This window comes from Amia ocellicauda, chromosome 5 (assembly GCF_036373705.1).
Source record: "Amia ocellicauda isolate fAmiCal2 chromosome 5, fAmiCal2.hap1, whole genome shotgun sequence".
Classification (NCBI taxonomy): Eukaryota; Metazoa; Chordata; class Actinopteri; order Amiiformes; family Amiidae; genus Amia; species Amia ocellicauda.
The window spans coordinates 44,254,633-44,274,836 of NC_089854.1; the positions used below are offsets into that span (position 1 = coordinate 44,254,633).

The window sequence follows — 20,204 nt, forward strand, 5'->3', positions numbered from 1 at the left end:
TAAGAGCATTTCTTAAAACAACAGTTTCTTACATGTATTTCAGGCAGCTACATTTGGAACATACAGAGTATGCACAGACAACCCTTTTATACAGTGTCAACCTTGTTTGAATATAAAAGGCAGGTGTTGGAATCCAGTACTTTACAATACAATTTATTTTTAAAATAAACTAAAAGATTGTGGTTGCTGTATGCATTGTGGCCGCGAATAGAAGCTGAATCACATCAATAGAAAATATAGATTTTTTAAATTAAAAATATGCATTTCAAATAGGAAACTGTGACAGGACGCTGTCTGTCATGGCATGGCTGCTGCTGACGCTCGCTAATTAGGTGCTCATGTACTGCAGCCGTGTTGTCCGCTCCCTCGCAAACAGGCTGCAGACTCACGGCTACAGGCAATGAGCACCGAGGCGACTGTGACATCAGCAGCAGTTGTGCTCCGTCTATTTTATCTCACTCCCTCCCTGGGGGGAGAGAGCTAACCATAAAGAAGGAGGACTGGCATCCTACCTTGATCGTCCGAATACAAGACTCTCTCTCTCTGCCCATTGTGTCCGGCTTTTAGAGAAACAATTGGTGTTTTTACGTTAAAATTAAATTTCAAGTTTAAACTAATTTCTCGAGTAAAAAAAAAAAAACCTTTAAGAACAAAAGCCTCTCAGCAATGCATTGCCTTTAGTGAATCATATTTTTTGTTGTTGGTGTTTTACTTTGTGAACAATAATTTTCCCTATACGTTTAACGTATACGTTTCTCTTGACACAACTTTTTTTGTGGCACTTGGTGGATGATACATACAGCTTTGACTGAACTGGTAGGGTCAACATACATACACCCCCCCACCCCACTGACTCCCCTCAACTCCACCAAACCCGAATAAAAATATAATTAAAATAAAATGTCTGAGTTTTAAATAGCCTTTGGAAACCCACGATTACAGTCAGTGAATAAAAAAACATTCAGGATACAGCAATCAGCAAAAAGGAGCAAGTCTGCTTACCCCAAGCTATTTTATCATTTAATATCCTGCAATGCTTGAAGTTTAAAGTTTACAAGGGAACTCCTAATGCATACATGATGTCAATCTTAGCTACAGAAGGCATGGTTTAAGGTATTTTGAAGAAATACAGTTGAAAGGTTCAGGTATTGCTCGAAATCCATACCTGGATGACCTCAAAATATTACGATAGTAAGGATAGTGATGAAATTAGTGTATATGTGTTCATATCTTTAGAAAATAAATACAAAGCAAATCTGATCAAACAAGAATGACTAGAAAGAACCATTAACCCTTTTCCATCCATCATATGATAAGTAACAGCATTTGAAAGCACAGATTTCTAGATTTCTAGACTGTAACCAGCCTTTGAATATAAAACAGTCCATTCACTTTATAGTGACAAAATTCCTGCCAGACAATAACTTAAAACATAGTAACTTAAAAAGAGGTGCACAAGTACAAGGCAAGTTTTATATTTTTCTTTTAACTCTTTCAAAAAGATTCTGATACCAATGGCAGTACACAGTCTGTCAAGAGAGCTATTAAAAGGTTCTCCTGTTCTTGTGATTATTTTTCCTGTGTCATGACTAGCATTTTACAGATTGTAAATAAATAACAGTTGTCTAAGTAATGACAATTATGTTAAATAAAACAATACTGGTAATATATCCATTAGGTAAACAGAATAATTTGATGGGGGAAAAAAATAAACAAACTAAACAGCATTTGCTGTTCTTAGTTTAATCCAATTTACCAGCAATGTCCATTGTCCATGTGAATACATGTGGTAAAATGTAACTGATGATAAATCTACATCACCTGTATTGGTGAAACTCAAGTTTCTGATGCAGCATGAATGTACAGCCGAAACAAATGCTTTTTCGTGTTTCTAATGTGGCTTAATGTGAGCATATATACAGTGCATCCGGAAAGTATTCACAGTGCTTCACTTTTTCCACATTTTGTTATGTTACAGCCTTATTCCAAAATTGATTAAATTCATTATTTTACTCAAAATTCTACAAACAATACCCCATAATGACAATGTGAAAGAAGTTTGTTTGAAATCTTTGCAAATTTATTAAAAAAAAAAAAAAAAAAAAAAAACATGTACATAAGTATTCACAGCCTTTCCTCAATATTTTGTTGAAGCACCTTTGGCACCAATTACAGCCTCAAGTCTTTTTGAGTATGATGCTACAAGCTTAGCACACCTATTTTTGGGCAGTTTCTCCCATTCTTCTTTGCAGGACCTCTCAAGCTCCATCAGGTTGGATGGGGAGCTTTGGTGTACAGCCATTTCAGATCTCTCCAGAGATGTTCAATCGGGTTCAAGTCTGGGCTCTGGTTGGGCCACTCAAGGACATTCACAGAGTTATCCTGTAGCCAATCCTTTGTTATCTTGGCTGTGTGCTTAGGGTCGTTGTCCTGTTGGAAGATGAACCTTCGCCCCAGTCTGAGGTCCAGAGCGATCTGGAGCAGGTTTTCATCAAGGATGTCTCTGTACATTGCTGCATTCATCTTTCCCTCGATCCTGACTAGTCTCCCAGTTCCTGCCACTGAAAAACATCCCCACAGCATGATGTTGCCACCACCATGCTTCATTGTAGGAATGGTATTGGCCAGATGATGAGCGGTGCCTGGTTTCCTCCAGACAGGAGTTCAATCTTTGTTTCATCAGACCAGAGAATTTTGTTTCTCATGGTCTGAGAGTCCTTCAGGTGTCTTTTGGCAAACTGTCATGTGCCTTTTATGGAGGAGTGACTTCCGTCTGGCCACTCTACCATACAGGCGGAGTGCTGCAGAGATGGTTTTTCTTTTGGAAGGTTCTCCTCTCTCCACAGAGACAAGCTAGAGCTCTGTCAGAGTGACCATCGGGTTCTTGGTCACCTCCCTGACTAAGGCCCTTCTCCCCCGATCACTCTGTTTGGCCGGGCGGCCAGCTCTAGAAAGAGTCCTGGTGGTTCCAAACTTATTCCATTTATGGATGATGAGTTCACTATGCTCATTGGGACCTTCAATGCTGCAGAAAACTCTCTGTACCCTTCCCCAGATCTGTGCCTCGATACAATCCTGTCTCGGAGGTCTACAGGCAATTCCTTGGACTTCATGGCTTGGTTTGTGCTCTGACATGCACTGTTAACTGTGGGACCTTATATAGACAGGTGTGTGCCTTTCCAAATCATGTCCAATCAACTGAATTTACCACAGGTGGACTCCAATCAAGTTGTAGAAACATCTCAAGGATGATCAGTGGAAACAGGATGCACCTGAGCTCAATTTTGAGTGTCATGGCAAAGGCTGTGAATACTTACACTCACCTAAAGGATTATTAGGAACACCTGTTCAATTTCTCATTAATGCAATTATCTAACCAACCAATCACATGGCAGTTGCTTCAATGCATTGAGGGGTGTGGTCCTGGTCAAAACAATCTCCTGAACTCCAAACTGAATGTCTGAATGGGAAAGAAAGGTGATTTAAGCAATTTTGAGCGTGGCATGGTTGTTGGTGCCAGACGGGCCGGTCTGAGTATTTCACAATGTGCTCAGTTACTGGGATTTTGACACACAACCATTTCTAGGGTTTACAAAGAATGGTGTGAGAAGGGAAAAACATCCAGTATGCGGCAGTCCTGTGTGCGAAAATGCCTTGTTGATGCTAGAGGTCAAAAGAGAATGGGCCGACTGATTCAAGCTGATAGAAGAGCAACTTTGACTGAAATAAACACTCGTTACAACCGAGGTATGCAGCAAAGCATTTGTGAAGCCACAACACGTACAACCTTGAGGCGGATGGGCTACAACAGCAGAAAACCCCACCGGGTACCACTCATCTCCACTACAAATAGGAAAAAGAGGCTACAATTTGCACAAGCTCACCAAAATTGGACAGTTGAAAACTGGAAAAATGTTGCCTGGTCTGATGAGTCTCGATTTCTGTTGAGACATTCAGATGGTAGAGTCAGAATTTGGCGTAAACAGAATGAGAACATGGATCCATCATGCCTTGTTACCACTGTGCAGGCTGGTGGTGGTGGTGTAATGGTGTGGGGGATGTTTTCTTGGCACACTTTAGGCCCCTTAGTGCCAATTGGGCATCGTTTAAATGCCACGGCCTACCTGAGCATTGTTTCTGACCATGTCCATCCCTTTATGACCACCATGTACCCATCCTCTGATGGCTACTTCCAGCAGGATAATGCACCATGTCACAAAGGTCGAATCATTTCAAATTGGTTTCTTGAACATGACAATGAGTTCACTGTACTAAACTGGCCCCCACAGTCACCAGATCTCAACCCAATAGAGCATCTTTGGGATGTGGTGGAACAAGAGCTTCGTGCCCTGGATGTGCATCCCACAAATCTCCATCAACTGCAAGATGCTATCCTATCAATATGGGCCAACATTTCTAAAGAATGCTTTCAGCACCTTGTTGAATCAATGCCACGTAGAATTAAGGCAGTTCTGAAGGCGAAAGGGGGTCAAACACAGTATTAGTATGGTGTTCCTAATAATCCTTTAGGTGAGTATATGTACATGTGCTTTTTTTGTTTTTTATTTTTAATAAATTTGCAAAGATTTCAAACAAACTTCTTTCACGTTGTCATTATGGGGTATTGTTTATAGAATTTTGAGGAAAATAATGAATTTAATCCATTTTGGAATAAGTCTGCAACATAACAAAATGTGGAAAAAGTGAAGCGCTGTGAATACTTTCTGGATGCACTGTATACATATATATATATATATATATATATATGTTATTGAGAAAGTGTCACACATTTTTATTGGCATTGTTATTTCTGGGGGACAGCACCTAGTCTGGTAAAGTTAGTGCAGCACAAGATCTTACACATTATCTTAAAATAGAACCCCTTTCTCTCTTGAAAATACAAATTAGAGATTGTGATTACAGGTTTTAAAATGATAGAAAAGAAAAATGCAGAAATAATACAGTATTTATACAAGAAAAATTGCAGGATCTTAAGATCATATTTGGTCTAATATTTTGAATGCAAGAGAGCTTACACCTCCAAGGGCTTGAATATATAGCTTAAATACTGTTAACATGGGACTCTCAGATGTTGCAAACACAGCATTGTCATACAAAACCACAAATTCATCCATGCATGCTTCAAACTATCTTGTATGAAAACTCCCATCTAACAATACCTCCACCCTCTGACACCCAAAACACTTCACAACATCTACATATTCAGTTAAGAAACCAAGCATGCATATCTCTTCCGATAAAAAAAGTACCTAATGCAAATAAATAACTTGGAGATCTGCCATTATATGGGGGTTACCTAAAGCCAAGCTTCACAAAGGAGGGTGGGGAGCATTTTTATTTTATTTTTTTAAGCAGAGTCATTTTGGCAGCTGTTCTTGAAACATACCTATTCGACCAAAACACCAGAGAGGAAGCTGTGCTGTCAGCATGCTGAGGCCGTGACATGAAAATGAATCCCATGCAGAAGGAATGTTGCAACTCATCCATCCCAAACATCATGTGGACAAACCAGGGGACAAGGAGACTAGATGCTTCTAATATTAGTATCCTGCAGCCTTCTGTGAAGCTATACATCAGGTTTCACAAACAAACTGCTTACAAGAATCTATCTTCCCTGGTATTCATGAAATGTGTTCCCCGTTTATGTTTTTTTGTTTTATGCCTATTCTTTTCCTTCTTTTCACAATGCATTACTGTTTATTTCATAACACACCTTGTAGGGTATCATGTTATGGAAATGTTAAAATACATAAACTAACAAACTACAGGTTTATTTGTCATCATCCCAAGTAATGTGACAGGAGGGGAAGTTTGACTTTCAGAAAAAGCTAAACACAAGCAGCCTTGCAGATAACAGCAGGAGTCAAGAGAGCTGCAAAAAAACTCCTACGAGGACTCAGTCTTCCCTAAGTGATATCATCTCACACGATAACATTGGGAAAGTCATCACTTGATCCAAATCTGGCACAACACCATGGCTTGTGATTAACGGTTAGTGGCTGCGTGACAGTAAAATATATGCTTGCAGCTAAAGCAATGATGCTGCAAAGTGTGAGTACAGCCAAACTGGAATGAGATTTAGAGGTTGTTTAAAAAAAAGGCAATGTAAGGTCAAAAGCCTTGAACATTCTAAACAAAAATAAATACAATTAAAATTCTCTTTGAAAAATCAGTCAATAAACAAAATCGGCTACTCCCAAGATCAGATTGTTCTTCTTTTGATCAGGAAATACAGAGAAACATGGATATCAAAAGCATGTTCAAAATGGCACTGAGACAGAAATCTAGAAGACAATGTAAGTTTAACATATGAACGTACAGTACTGTGCAAAAGTTTTAGGTAGGTGTGAAAAAATGCTGTAAAGTAAGAATGCTTTCAAAAATAGACGTTAATAGATTATATTTATAAATTAACTAAATGCAAAGTCAGTGAACAGAAGAAAAATCTACATCAAATAAATATTTGGTGTGACCACCCTTTGCTTGCACAAAGTCAGGGATTTTGTAGGCATATAGTCTAATAACAGAATTCCAGAAGTGTCACAATTTTGAAATGCATCAGATGTTTATGAGACAACAGCCACATATCTTACACACCCCACAGAACTAAACTGCAGCTGAGAGAGAAAATGTCAACAGATTAACTTAAATGTGCAGTTAAAAAAGTCCCACTGTTTGATCGGAAGGAAGACTGAGGTATAACATTTTAGCATTATCAATAACCACTGCCTATACACCAAATACAAAAGCCTGAGATCCTATTGCGGATGTTCCTGGCTTGAAGCCACAGTTAAGTCTGAGATTTGTTGTGTGGCTAAGGGCAAAATCACAAGCTTCTTTGCCTTTAGATCTTCAGCTTTGAAATGAAGGATAAAGCAATACTGTACTCCAGGCAACCTAAGTCAAGACCTTCTATGTTTTCCAGAACATGCCCAATAGATAAATGATAAATAAACTGTAATGAACTCACAGCAATACAGCTGTGATGGTTTAGGCTTTACAGACTAGGATTCTCCACTGAAAGGACGTAATTGCATTAATCTTACTGCTGCAGGTGAAGCCTCCAACTGTCCTTGTGATAAGTCTTTGTAAACATCATGCCTGTGAGGAGGGTTATTTTCACATTGCCAAGAGTCCCCGGATTTTGTCATTGTGACACCATTCACTCAACAGAGTGCCACACTGGCCTTCACACAAAAAAGCATGGCTTTTGAAATTCATCATAAGGACATTACACTGGACTGGACTGCTGAAAGGAAACCAGGAAAGGTCTATCTCAGTCTGAAGATGACACAGATCTTGCTTATTGAAAGCGATAGTGAAAAAACTGAAATTTCTTCAAATTTTGTCAATGAAGTGGAGAAGCGAATGATTATTTGCCTTGTCCAATAATGTCAGATTTCCTTCACAGCATACTTTTATGTTTCACAAGAAATCTAACCACAAACTACCTGGGACTTCCTAATCATTATTAATAATCAGTTTCATCTTTGTTAGGGAGAAACCTTACACAATCTCTACTCTTATCCTTATAAATCTACTTAAAATCGCTCTGATGAAGCCTCCAAGCTGCCAAATTACTTTAGTAGAAGTTCAAAATTAAGCTAAAAATAAGTCCCAGCGTTCCCAATATGAACCTTCTCCATTTTAAAACATAAAAAATAAAATTCTATAAATATTGGAACAACCAAGACACTCTGGAACACTTGTATGAATGTTGGACTGGGGGAAATCATTGGGGTTTGCTGAAAATAGTCTGAGATCAATACTTTATTAATAACCCTATTTTGTGACTGACTTTCACGTCATTGAGGATTTTTTTAGACTTTTAAACTTTACATCTGCAAGGTTATCAATTGTACAGTTTTCACTTTTAAATTTTAAAAACCATGGTGGTATTGAAAGGTTGTGCATTCTTTACTTTTCTAAAATAAGTGTATTTAATTCCCTGACAGTTTTGAAAGGTACAATCACTGAAAATCAAAAGTTATACACTTCACCTTGAAGCAGTCCTAATGATGGAATTATATGAAACAAAGTTTATTTTATATAGTAGAGTGTTCAATTTTACTTGATTACCTAATTCATCAGCCAGGACCTAGCCACCAATGTACTGAACTGATTTGATCAGTTTGCAGGACTTCCATTGGATGAAATGGTGGATACAGATGTATGAATAGACCACTTAATATATGTACATTAGATACATGGTACATACAGGTATCTAAAGCATTTATTTTCAGTTTGGTGTTACTGTACAGAACTTGGTTGCATAGTATGGAACTTGCTTTGTGCAGAAGAGGGTATAAAGCAGAGACGAGCAACTGAATTAGTTATGTCCAAGTGTACACAGGTTTGTGGTTTACTTGATAATATGTTGTGCTGTTATGTCTGTAAACCAGATTCCATGGATTTATTCATATTACTATATGTTTGTTAAGTCTGTATCAATGCAGTTCTGTCCAAATACTTGTTTTTATGTAGATAGTTTGTTTGCATAGATATGCTATTTATGCCTATAGGCTATTAATAACTTATAATAATTTATATTCAACTTTCTGTTACTTGTTTAGATTGTAGGTGTGTATAATCACATGATACATATACAGACAAATGTTTATTACATTCAAATGAATGTAATATATGTATATGAATATATATATATATACACTCACCTAAAGGATTATTAGGAACACCTGTTCAATTTCTCATTAATGCAATTATCTAACCAACCAATCACATGGCAGTTGCTTCAATGCATTGAGGGGTGTGGTCCTGGTCAAGACAATCTCCTGAACTCCAAACTGAATGTCTGAATGGGAAAGAAAGGTGATTTAAGCAATTTTGAGCGTGGCATGGTTGTTGGTGCCAGACGGGCCGGTCTGAGTATTTCACAATCTGCTCAGTTACTGGGATTTTGATGCACAACCATTTCTAGGGTTTACAAAGAATGGTGTGAAAAGGGAAAAACATCCAGTATGCGGCAGTCCTGTGTGCGAAAATGCCTTGTTGATGCTAGAGGTCAGAGGAGAATGGGCCGACTGATTCAAGCTGATAGAAGAGCAACTTTGACTGAAATAAACACTCGTTACAACCGAGGTATGCAGCAAAGCATTTGTGAAGCCACAACACGTACAACCTTGAGGCGGATGGGCTACAACAGCAGAAGACCCCACCGGGTTCCACTCATCTCCACTACAAATAGGAAAAAGAGGCTACAATTTGCACAAGCTCACCAAAATTGGACAGTTGAAGACTGGAAAAATGTTGCCTGGTCTGATGAGTCTCGATTTCTGTTGAGACATTCAGATGGTAGAGTCTGAATTTGGCGTAAACAGAATGAGAACATGGATCCATCATGCCTTGTTACCACTGTGCAGGCTGGTGGTGGTGGTGTAATGGTGTGGGGGATGTTTTCTTGGCACACTTTAGGCCCCTTAGTGCCAATTGGGCATCGTTTAAATGCCACGGCCTACCTGAGCATTGTTTCTGACCATGTCCATCCCTTTATGACCACCATGTACCCATCCTCTGACGGCTACTTCCAGCAGGATAATGCACCATGTCACAAAGGTCGAATCATTTCAAATTGGTTTCTTGAACATGACAATGAGTTCACTGTACTAAACTGGCCCCCACAGTCACCAGATCTCAACCCAATAGAGCATCTTTGGGATGTGGTGGAACGGGAGCTTCGTGCCCTGGATGTGCATCCCACAAATCTCCATCAACTGCAAGATGCTATCCTATCAATATGGGCCAACGTTTCTAAAGATGCTTTCAGCACCTTGTTGAATCAATGCCACGTAGAATTAAGGCAGTTCTGAAGGCGAAAGGGGGTCAAACACAGTATTAGTATGGTGTTCCTAATAATCCTTTAGGTGAGTGTATATATATTAATATACATGCACCACTGCATATAGCCTACACACTTTATGAGTCTGACGGTATATAAACACAATTATTCTGTGCAAAATAAAACCATCAGAAATCCAGAAACCATAGTAACAGTCTAAGACTACCCAGTTAATCCTTTGAGCAAATACAACTAAAGAAAAAAATAAAAAATAATATATATACACTCACCTAAAGGATTATTAGGAACACCATACTAATACTGTGTTTGACCCCCTTTCGCCTTCAGAACTGCCTTAATTCTACGTGGCATTGATTCAACAAGGTGCTGAAAGCATTCTTTAGAAATGTTGGCCCATATTGATAGGATAGCATCTTGCAGTTGATGGAGATTTGTGGGATTCACATCCAGGGCACGAAGCTCCCGTTCCACCACATCCCAAAGATGCTCTATTGGGTTGAGATCTGGTGACTGTGGGGGCCAATTTAGTACAGTGAACTCATTGTCATGTTCAAGAAACCAATTTGAAATGATTCGACCTTTGTGACATGGTGCATTATCCTGCTGGAAGTAGCCATCAGAGGATGGGTACATGGTGGTCATAAAGGGATGGACATGGTCAGAAACAATGCTCAGGTAGGCCGTGACATTTAAACGATGCCCAATTGGCACTAAGGGGCCTAAAGTGTGCCAAGAAAACATCCCCCACACCATTACACCACCACCACCAGCCTGCACAGTGGTAACAAGGCATGATGGATCCATGTTCTCATTCTGTTTACGCCAAATTCAGACTCTACCATCTGAATGTCTCAACAGAAATCGAGACTCATCAGACCAGGCAACATTTTTCCAGTCTTCAACTGTCCAATTTTGGTGAGCTTGTGCAAATTGTAGCCTCTTTTTCCTATTTGTAGTGGAGATGAGTGGTACCCGGTGGGGTCTTCTGCTGTTGTAGCCCATCCGCCTCAAGGTTGTACGTGTTGTGGCTTCACAAATGCTTTGCTGCATACCTCGGTTGTAACGAGTGGTTATTTCAGTCAAAGTTGCTCTTCTATCAGCTTGAATCAGTCGGCCCATTCTCCTCTGACCTCTAGCATCAACAAGGCATTTTCGCACACAGGACTGCCGCATACTGGATGTTTTTCCCTTTTCACACCATTCTTTGTAAACCCTAGAAATGGTTGTGCATCAAAATCCCAGTAACTGAGCAGATTGTGAAATACTCAGACCGGCCCGTCTGGCACCAACAACCATGCCACGCTCAAAATTGCTTAAATCACCTTTCTTTCCCATTCAGACATTCAGTTTGGAGTTCAGGAGATTGTCTTGACCAGGACCACACCCCTAAATGCATTGAAGCAAATGCCATGTGATTGGTTGGTTAGATAATTGCATTAATGAGAAATTGAACAGGTGTTCCTAATAATCCTTTAGGTGAGTGTATATATATATATACACACACAACTTGCAATTTATTCTACAGTGCATCTTCATCTGTAAATTCTGGATAACCTGAGCAAACGCTTGATTGCAAATGTACAATTTTGTGATTTGTCATAAAATGTAATTTTTCTGCATGTTAGTACACAATAATATTAATAACAAATACAAATAAGATCTCCACATAAATTAAGTGCAGTCAGAGATACATATGGGAACTTAAGTTAAAGGGTAGATTCTGCACTATTAAAGGAAAACACTTTTGCAGAGAATGATTCATTCCTGAAATAAACTGCCAAGCCAAGCTACAGGGACCTGTGCTGCACCTGACCAGTGACCCTCATTTTGGTTACAGGAGAATGACAAATTCTGATGATCTTAGTGGGCCTTTCGTTCTAACTTGAATATTCTTTTTTTGATCTTGGGAACAATTAGGACATTTGTTCTTGCCCTCAACATGAGCAACTGTCTACATCTACATCTGTATTAACCATATTAACCACAGGTAAGGGATTACACATCAAAGTCCCCCTGCAGTAAGACTGATGGTTGACAGTTTGTCTCTTTGCTCTGAAGCAGCAAAATGCACGTGATTGGGCTGCCTTTTATTTCCATCACAAGCTTCCCGACAATGTAGCAGCAGGGGACAGACTGAAATCTCTTCATCTTCATAGACAGCACAATCCACTGCAGTGGCTACACATTGAATGCAAAGGCAGAATGAGGCTTTAAATTAGCGAGAGGGGAGAAAATAAAAGAAACAGAAAAAAGACAGATGTAGCTGGATGCCTTGATTTCCTTGTTGCACATATTTTGATGCCTACTTGTAGGTGATTTAAGGACAATCTGAGGAAGTTGAAGGCCAACACTAACAGCAGCAGCATTTTAAATGTGCGTGGACACGCTGTGCTGCAGATCCTGCCGTTCTTGTTGGGAGCTGAATGTTATTTAGTCTGCCTGGGAGTGTGTCTGAAGTTTTAAAAAGACCAATTAAAACAGACCCCACTGTAAGTGAAAGCAGTCAGTTGTCTGGCTGGTCTGCCAAGAAGTGTACGCTGCCTGCAACCCCCTGAGATTCCCCTGTCGTATTACAAAGCAGCGATGGACGGGAATAAAATGACTTTGGCAGAGAGATACGCAGCTCTGTTACTTTGCAGCCAACCAACTCGCATCACAAGACCACATTTATTAAGGTACATGGCTCAAGGGTATGGCTTTGTTCCTAGGAGGCTCTCTTTTAAAATCAAATGAGGGAGCTAGTTTGACAGATAACACAAGCTCCACATATATATATATATATATATATATATATATATATATATATATATATATATATATATACACACACACACACACACACACACATATATATAACCAGAAAAAATATTTATTTTTCTTTGGTGGCACAAAATAAAACCCATCTATCTATTTATAGATCGATTTATAGATTCTCAGACTTTCTTCCATTTATGTGTTTTTTTCCACCTCAGAAAAGCCGAATTAATTAGGATGGCACAATTACATTTATTACCTGCATTTTAGGTCTTTGAGGAGTCAAGTATGAAGAAATAACAAATTTCAGCATAAACTTAAGGCACAGTCCTAAATCACAAGAGGGCAAAACACCACAGTCTTATGATAAATGAATCACTATTCCCGACAAATATGAATATATTCTATATAGATAGAATGCAAGCCAATTCATCCACTACATGGTACCTTAAACCTAGAAAGTAAGATTATTCAAATATTTAAAACTTTCACTTAAAACTTGAATGAATATGCTGAACTAATTTTGGGGTTTTGTTTGTCTTATAATTTACAAAACTCCAAAATCTACATTACATAGTCAGTATGGAGACTTATTTTCTTCCACATGGAAAGATGATTAAAAAGGTTAACAAAAAAAGGATAACAAATCCTGAACTTTGTAATCACAGACTAGACAGAGTTCAGAGCAAGTACACAGGAAATTGACTAGTTCCTCAAATTTGTTCATGCCCCGATCATAACACAACAACACCTCCGCTGAGACAGGAGGGGTTTTTAACACAAGATGACCAAAAGTTTCCCGTCTTTAACACGGTTTAGCCCATGTTCACGAGTTTGTGGTAACACCCACTACCGGCTGTTGTACATACATGGACAGGTTTCACATCCAAGGGTACAGATCTGCAGGAATATTCTGAGCAGTGCTGCACATGGACAATTAATCAACTGTTCAGACCTCATGTTTTGCTAGGGGTATAGATTGACATTTAAAAGTAGGAAGAAGTTAGATAAACTGATTCACCTCGTGACAGGGCCAGGTAATCCCTGAAAACGTTGTCAGGTTTTCCTCTCTCAACAGGAGAATAATTTTCCTTAATTTCTGCAGTAATTACTACATCATGTATGACACTATATACATTTCTTAACCTTGACAGATTTTTGTTTTGCAGTTTTGGAACTCCTGAAGAACATTCGAGTTGTAAACATCTGTTAAGCTCTTATGGAATGAAGGTCTTTTCAGTTTCACATTTCAATTCTGTTGACAGTCAAACTTGACATCACATGATTCCGAAAATTATATTTTGCCATTAGTGAGATTAAGAAAACGTAAGCCGTAAATGAGAAGAGGACATATTTAAGAATAATTATACATAATGCAGCTCTTTTATGGACATGAGACAATCTTTTAAATATCCATTAAAATGTCAGCTTCAATTAAATCTATTGGATAACATCTGTATAATAATCATGTTGTGCAACACTGAAATGATTCTTGAGGGTTTAGTGTCATGCCCATTGTACAATATTGCCATCACCCAAGATGAATAACCTCTATGTATACATTTTTGCACCACACAGTGTAGAAAGCAAGTAAAGGCCGTACAGTGTTACTTCAAATCCAACAACTGATGTCCAGATTATTTTTGGACAAAAGCGTTTTTTGTATTTTTTGTGTTAATTTAATCTATACATGGATTATTAGTTTTTGACTGAATAAGCTTTCAATTTTGATACAGTACTTGATTACTATTTGTAGTATAGTATTTGTGTATGTTTCAGTGTGCTTTTGTCTTTCTGCATCTGTGTGTGTGAGTGTGTGTCTCTCAGAACATGACAGAGGATGTCGTCTCTGTCAGGCAGTGGTTAGAGGATGATAAATTGGCTCCGACAGGTGCAGCTGATGGTGTTGGGAGTCACGGCCGCGGGCTGGCTGTGTTGACTGGCGTTTCTCCTGACACTCTGCTGACAAGTTCCCACCTCGTCTTTCAGCACTGTTTTTTAACCAATCCTCACGCTGCCAGCTCCTCGTCACACCAGGAAATGTAGTCTTTTAAAGCCACTTACGACAAAAAATGCATTTTAATGAATGGGTCTCCCCAGTAAACGAGACTCTTCCTTAAATCAATGCCAAAGTAAAAAATATCATGCATCTTTAAAACATGTTTTCTAATAATGTTCTTAAAAATCTAAATTAAAAACATATTCAGCCTCATCAGTACTGGACGAAGGCCTCTCCAGATTGCACTAATGTCTGTTTTTAAACTATAATTTTCATTGCTTTGAGCTTGTAATCTTCCAGGTGGATTTATTTTTTCTCAGAGGTTCCAGTCAATTATTCATTGATGATCTGCTCTTCTTGTGAAACCTCTGGCCCATGCACGTTTCAGTCTCTTCAGTATTTTTACCCTAGCTCAGTCAACTTTGGGTGCATAGCAACTATTATTTGAAATTATTGGCATGTTTCAGATTCAGTGAAACCATTTTACTCAAATAGCAGAACAGTGGTCCTCTTAAAGGGTAGCTATATTCACATGAAGCCACAGTAGCTCACAACCCACTCCTAGTTAAAGAGAAACTGAAATGGATTCAAGCCTTTGTCAAGTCAATGGTTCATGCATAGTTTTTTGTATTAAGCAAGATACCAAAGTACTTTTGCATATACAGATACAGAAATTAGTGGATGTACCAGCAGTTAAAATAAATAAATACATAAATAAAATAAAAGACAAGAGGAGTCAAATTGAAACTGTTATTGTTTGAGTAAATCACATCAGGACACACAGGACAGCCGGCTTTAGAAACATAAACCAATGGAGGTAGCTTTCTATGCAAGATATTACAAGAAGGATTTTATGATGTTTGGGGAGGGGGACTAATGATGGCCCTTAAACATGGGGTCAGAAAGTAAGTCCCGTTGTATGAAAGCTGTGAAAGAACTTCAGGCACATTTTTTTCTGCATCCTTCACAAAAGCCAACGTGACACTTTCAGTGGAACCAGCACTGGAATTGCAGGGCTTCCAATAGGAAGAGGGTCCACTGGGAGTTCCTCACCTAGAATATATACAACACAAGTGAGTAATGTGTGTCCTAAACGACTCCGACTCCTGCTTTGGGCATGACCATGGGAGTGTAAGAGTGGATTTGAGCAGAGCACTGCAGACACTGATAGACATGAAGGGTAGACAGGCTTTGTTACAGCCAAGCGTGTCACAAAAATAAGAGCGCTGAGTTTGAAAGGTTCAAAAAACACGATGTTGTTTAATCATAATGAAAGTAACCAAATCCATCACAGCTAGTATTTCGATATCCAACATCAAGAAAACTGTCCCATGCTGTCTGGGTTTCGAGCATCTCATTATTTTAATGGAACATTGATTTAAAAAACTCTTTTCTTTAAAAAAAGAGTCAAGCTGCCTATTTTAAGGGTTGTTTGTTTTGATTGTATGCAATGCAAACAGCTTGAGCATGCATCAAAAAGTGATGTGCCGCTAATGTACAATGTTGACAAAGAAAAGGAGAAGTTTAAAGGTCTGGTTAGTGAGTGGAATGTGTTTAAGTGAGAGGGTACACTAGGATCCTAGGAATTGAAAAGCACCTCCTCCACAAAGCACAAAATGCATTTAAAATATTATACACGTGCTGGTAAGTTTTAAAAAAAGAGGACTGCCTTTACGGGAATATCCTCGCACTTTAAACTGTATTTTTCTCTCTTGCCTGGACTCATACAGTTTAATACCTGCCTGCTCGGTCTCAGTTCCAGAGAAACAGCATGACAGCTCTGAGCACCTTATATAACAACACTACAGAAGCTGGAGGGCTGCCATCAAGCAGAGATTCGCTGCATTTGTCCCTGGACAATTTATATCCTCGATTTTATTTTTTCGACAGGGCTGCAGAGGGAAGGCATATTAATACGCGAGACATGCCAGAACTCACGCCTCCCATTCCCAGGCCAGTAATGCAAGCTCACGCAGAGCAGACGGAGCACTGAGGCTCTTCTGTTCTCGCCTTGTTGCCTCCCACTTCTCCCAGCACAACCTGCTCAACCCGGTGGCTATTTTCCTTAAGAAACAATTCCCACCCCTTTTCCTCTTTCTCACGTGGTGAGAGACAGTATATGCTTTTGTACTGCTGTTCTTTAATGTAAGAACAAGTGACATGGTAACCAACCCTTCAAATATATAGTACTTGAGGAGTTGATTACCATTTTATATATATACTTTTTTTCAGACTGATGTCCTGGTGCCCTCGTTACAAATGAGGGATGGATGGTTCCCAAAATATAACAGGATATTTTAAAAAACCTGGCACCCCAATGAAGAAGCTCAAGTTTGGTTGCCAATGGACCTTCTAACACAACAAACTCAAGCACACATCCAAGTCTAACACTAAAATGTTAAGGGAGCACAAAATGAACCTTCTTGATAGAGAAGTTGTGTCATAATTTACAGACCACAGAAGCTGGAGAGGTTGTGTATGGAGGATTGGTGGTGTACCCCTCCTGAGACATTGATGAACCTATTAAAGGGCTACAGGAAACACCTCCTCCAAGTTCTCAATGCAAAAAGTGGATTCACAAAAGTACTAATTGTTGACCACTGTGTGGAAGTGTGAGTACACCTGCATTTTTGTGCTAAATCTGCCATTAGGTATACTGTGTGAATACATCTGCCAGCTACTGTATCCCTAGGTTACTGAAGGAATACATCTCATTAAATAGAAAATACCCTATTATATTAGGACTCTAAAAACAACAAATTACCATTGCATGTGAAAGCAATTGATAGATTAACTCTGTATTTAGGAGAATCAAGTTCATCCAAACAAGACGAATGAATAAGCATTCTCTGAACAACCTTTTTTCCCACCCATTAATTTAGGAAGTGAGGCATATGAATACTTAATCTTGTTATTCACTGGCAACATGGCTGTTTGTGCATAACTTCTCATTTGAGATCTACTGTACATTCATTGCAAAAGTTTCTAATCATTCAAAACCTTCGGGCCAGGGTTATGGTTGGGGCGAGAAAGAGAGAGCAAGTACATCCCCCAACACTTTGACCGAGAGTAAATTGTGTCAGAGAGTAAAGTCGCATTAAGATGTCAGAAGTTGTCACCCTTGTTTATACCATAGACAAGCGCAGGCAGTTTGTTCAATTGTGCAGTGGTGGTGTCAGAAAAAGCCATACTGGAGAAAAACATGTAGCAAAGATAATGAGCACTGTGCAGTTCTGTCCCTTTCATATCAAAAAGTGTATATACTGTACTCCTAATTCAACACATTTTGTCTGAGAAAACTTCATAGACACTTACGATATCTGTAAAAAAAAATGAAGCGATCTAAGGTAACTAGTTTTGTTTGTTTTAGAGCAAAACGGTGGCAAGTATACATATTGTTGATTGTGGTAACACGCCACAAACAAATAATGGTGACATCTGCTCTGTGGCAGAGCTCAAAACAAAGAGTAATCTATTTTTACCTGTTAACAAAGGATAGCAGAAATCACAACTTGCTCTTCTGGCAATCCCGAGTGATTTGACTCACGCCAAAAGGCAGTTTTCATGAACTTTAGTGACTTCTGTTGCATATTACTGGAACATGAGTGCTGAACTACATTATGAACAAATTATTAGTTTTTGAAGAGCATCATTTCTTGAAGATGAGTATCTTGGTAACACTTTACAGTGTACTTTACAGAGACAAATGGTTTGTATTAAATTATGTAAATTCATAAATGACTTTAAAGTTACTTAAATACATTTTCCTGGATTGGTACCTAGTTTGGTTTACAGATATACTGTATACTATGCTCCCTTGGACCAAAAAAACTTTGACATTGAGGAGCATCTGTGCTAAAGCAGCATCTTTGAAAGTCAAATGTATTAAGACATGTATGACAAATGACCGAATAAAGTAACTTTTTGTATCCATTACAATTTGTTTTCAATTAAATACACTACAAATGTCCTGTTTACAGTTTTGTGTCGTTTGTTTAACTGACAATTAAATACTATGCCTTTCATTAAATGTTAATGCAATAAAACCACTACAATGAAGGGGTGCATTTATCAATACAAATTTGACACTCTGTAAATATTTAATCCTAAATAACCAAAAATAAAATATAAACTGACTAAAAGGTAATTTACAATTAGCATCATAAGTCACCAAATATGACTATATATATATTAGTGCTGCAGACTCATTTAATTCACAGTGCTTATTTAAAAATCAGGTAGAACAGAACAGGACTCTGCCATGCTTTACTTCCTGTTATTGCTGGTTGCAGACACTGTTTAGCGTGTCTGCATTCACAGAATGAATATTTTTGAAAGTTACAAAATAGTGTAATAATCCGATCATAACAGAACTACAATGTATTTTATAGCAGTTGCATGGAAGAAGTCAGAAGCACGCAGAATTCATCCATGGTTGACTACGGGTGTCTGTATGGTAGGGGTGTCACTGAGGAAGGCCTAGACAGTGTGTTCGGTTCTCTCTTATCTTATAATAATCCTGTTATTTTTGAACTTGCTTTAAAATCAAATCATGATTTGAGAGAACACAGACAAGAACTTCCTGGAGTTGACACAGCACAGTGTTGACTACAAACGAGAGATACTGTGGGCTCTTAAGCATAGTAGTACTGTGAGCAATGGGTTGTTGCAAATTGTCGATTGAAAGATATACAACATTTTCAAGGATCTCACTGTTACACCAAGCAGAAGAGGCAGTGTTATTCTAAATCCATTGGGAATTTAAATGTTTGTTTAATCCCCCAAAAAAACATTCCTTGCTTTATGTATTGCCCCTGTATAACAACTACTTCCTTTACCAGATATAAAAATGTGTTAATTCACGTTTCTAAGTATTTTTTTTATTTATTTAAAGAATACATTAGTCACTGAAAAAGGTGTACACAATTAACAGGAAGAGTAGGCATGTGAATGTCAAACCGCTCATAAAAGCAGTATGAGTCTGTTCCCTAAGCACTTGTGTTATCAATTTACATAGAAGGCTTATTGCGGAGTGCATACTTCACAAGAAGGAGAAGTAATATTCTACCTAAGATAAAGTTAATCTTTAAAATAAGGTGGTCTAAGGGCCTCTGTGTGCCCAGGAGAGGCGCAGTACTGAATTTAAGATTCAGCTCCTATCTAGTCAACACTGAGAAGTTAACCATGAAAGAAAATGTGGATTGAAGAATTAAATTATCTTAACAAATGGAGAACAAATAAATAATGCATCAGCTTGAGGAAGTATAATTAAATAGCCAAAGATCAAGCACAAGGATGTACAATTTTCTGTTATTCACCCATCCATCCCCACCTCTCGATTCAGCAGTATGCCAATCAAAAAGCTTCCAGACACTGTGTTCCAAAAGAGCCCCGAAGCATACTGCATTGGAACCAATTTGAACGGAAACTTTTTAAATATGTATATTTCTCACATTTTAAATGTTTTGTTTTTTTCTGAAACTCCTGCAGGATTATTTTTTTCTACATTTTTTAAAAACTATGAGCAATAGCTGTCCAAGCGTGGAAATGCCCAGTGCCTAAACAGTGACTTCAACTGCCCTAATTGTCTGTCTCTTAATGATGTCCGCAGCC

At 38.5% G+C, this 20,204-nt stretch overlaps 1 protein-coding gene across 3 annotated transcripts in view; it reads right to left on the reverse strand.

Annotated features, from left to right (window-relative positions):
• Window positions 1-20,204, reverse strand: part of itpr2 (inositol 1,4,5-trisphosphate receptor, type 2) — a 136,462-nt gene that overhangs the window by 55,224 nt on the left and 61,034 nt on the right. The window lies entirely within an intron of this gene.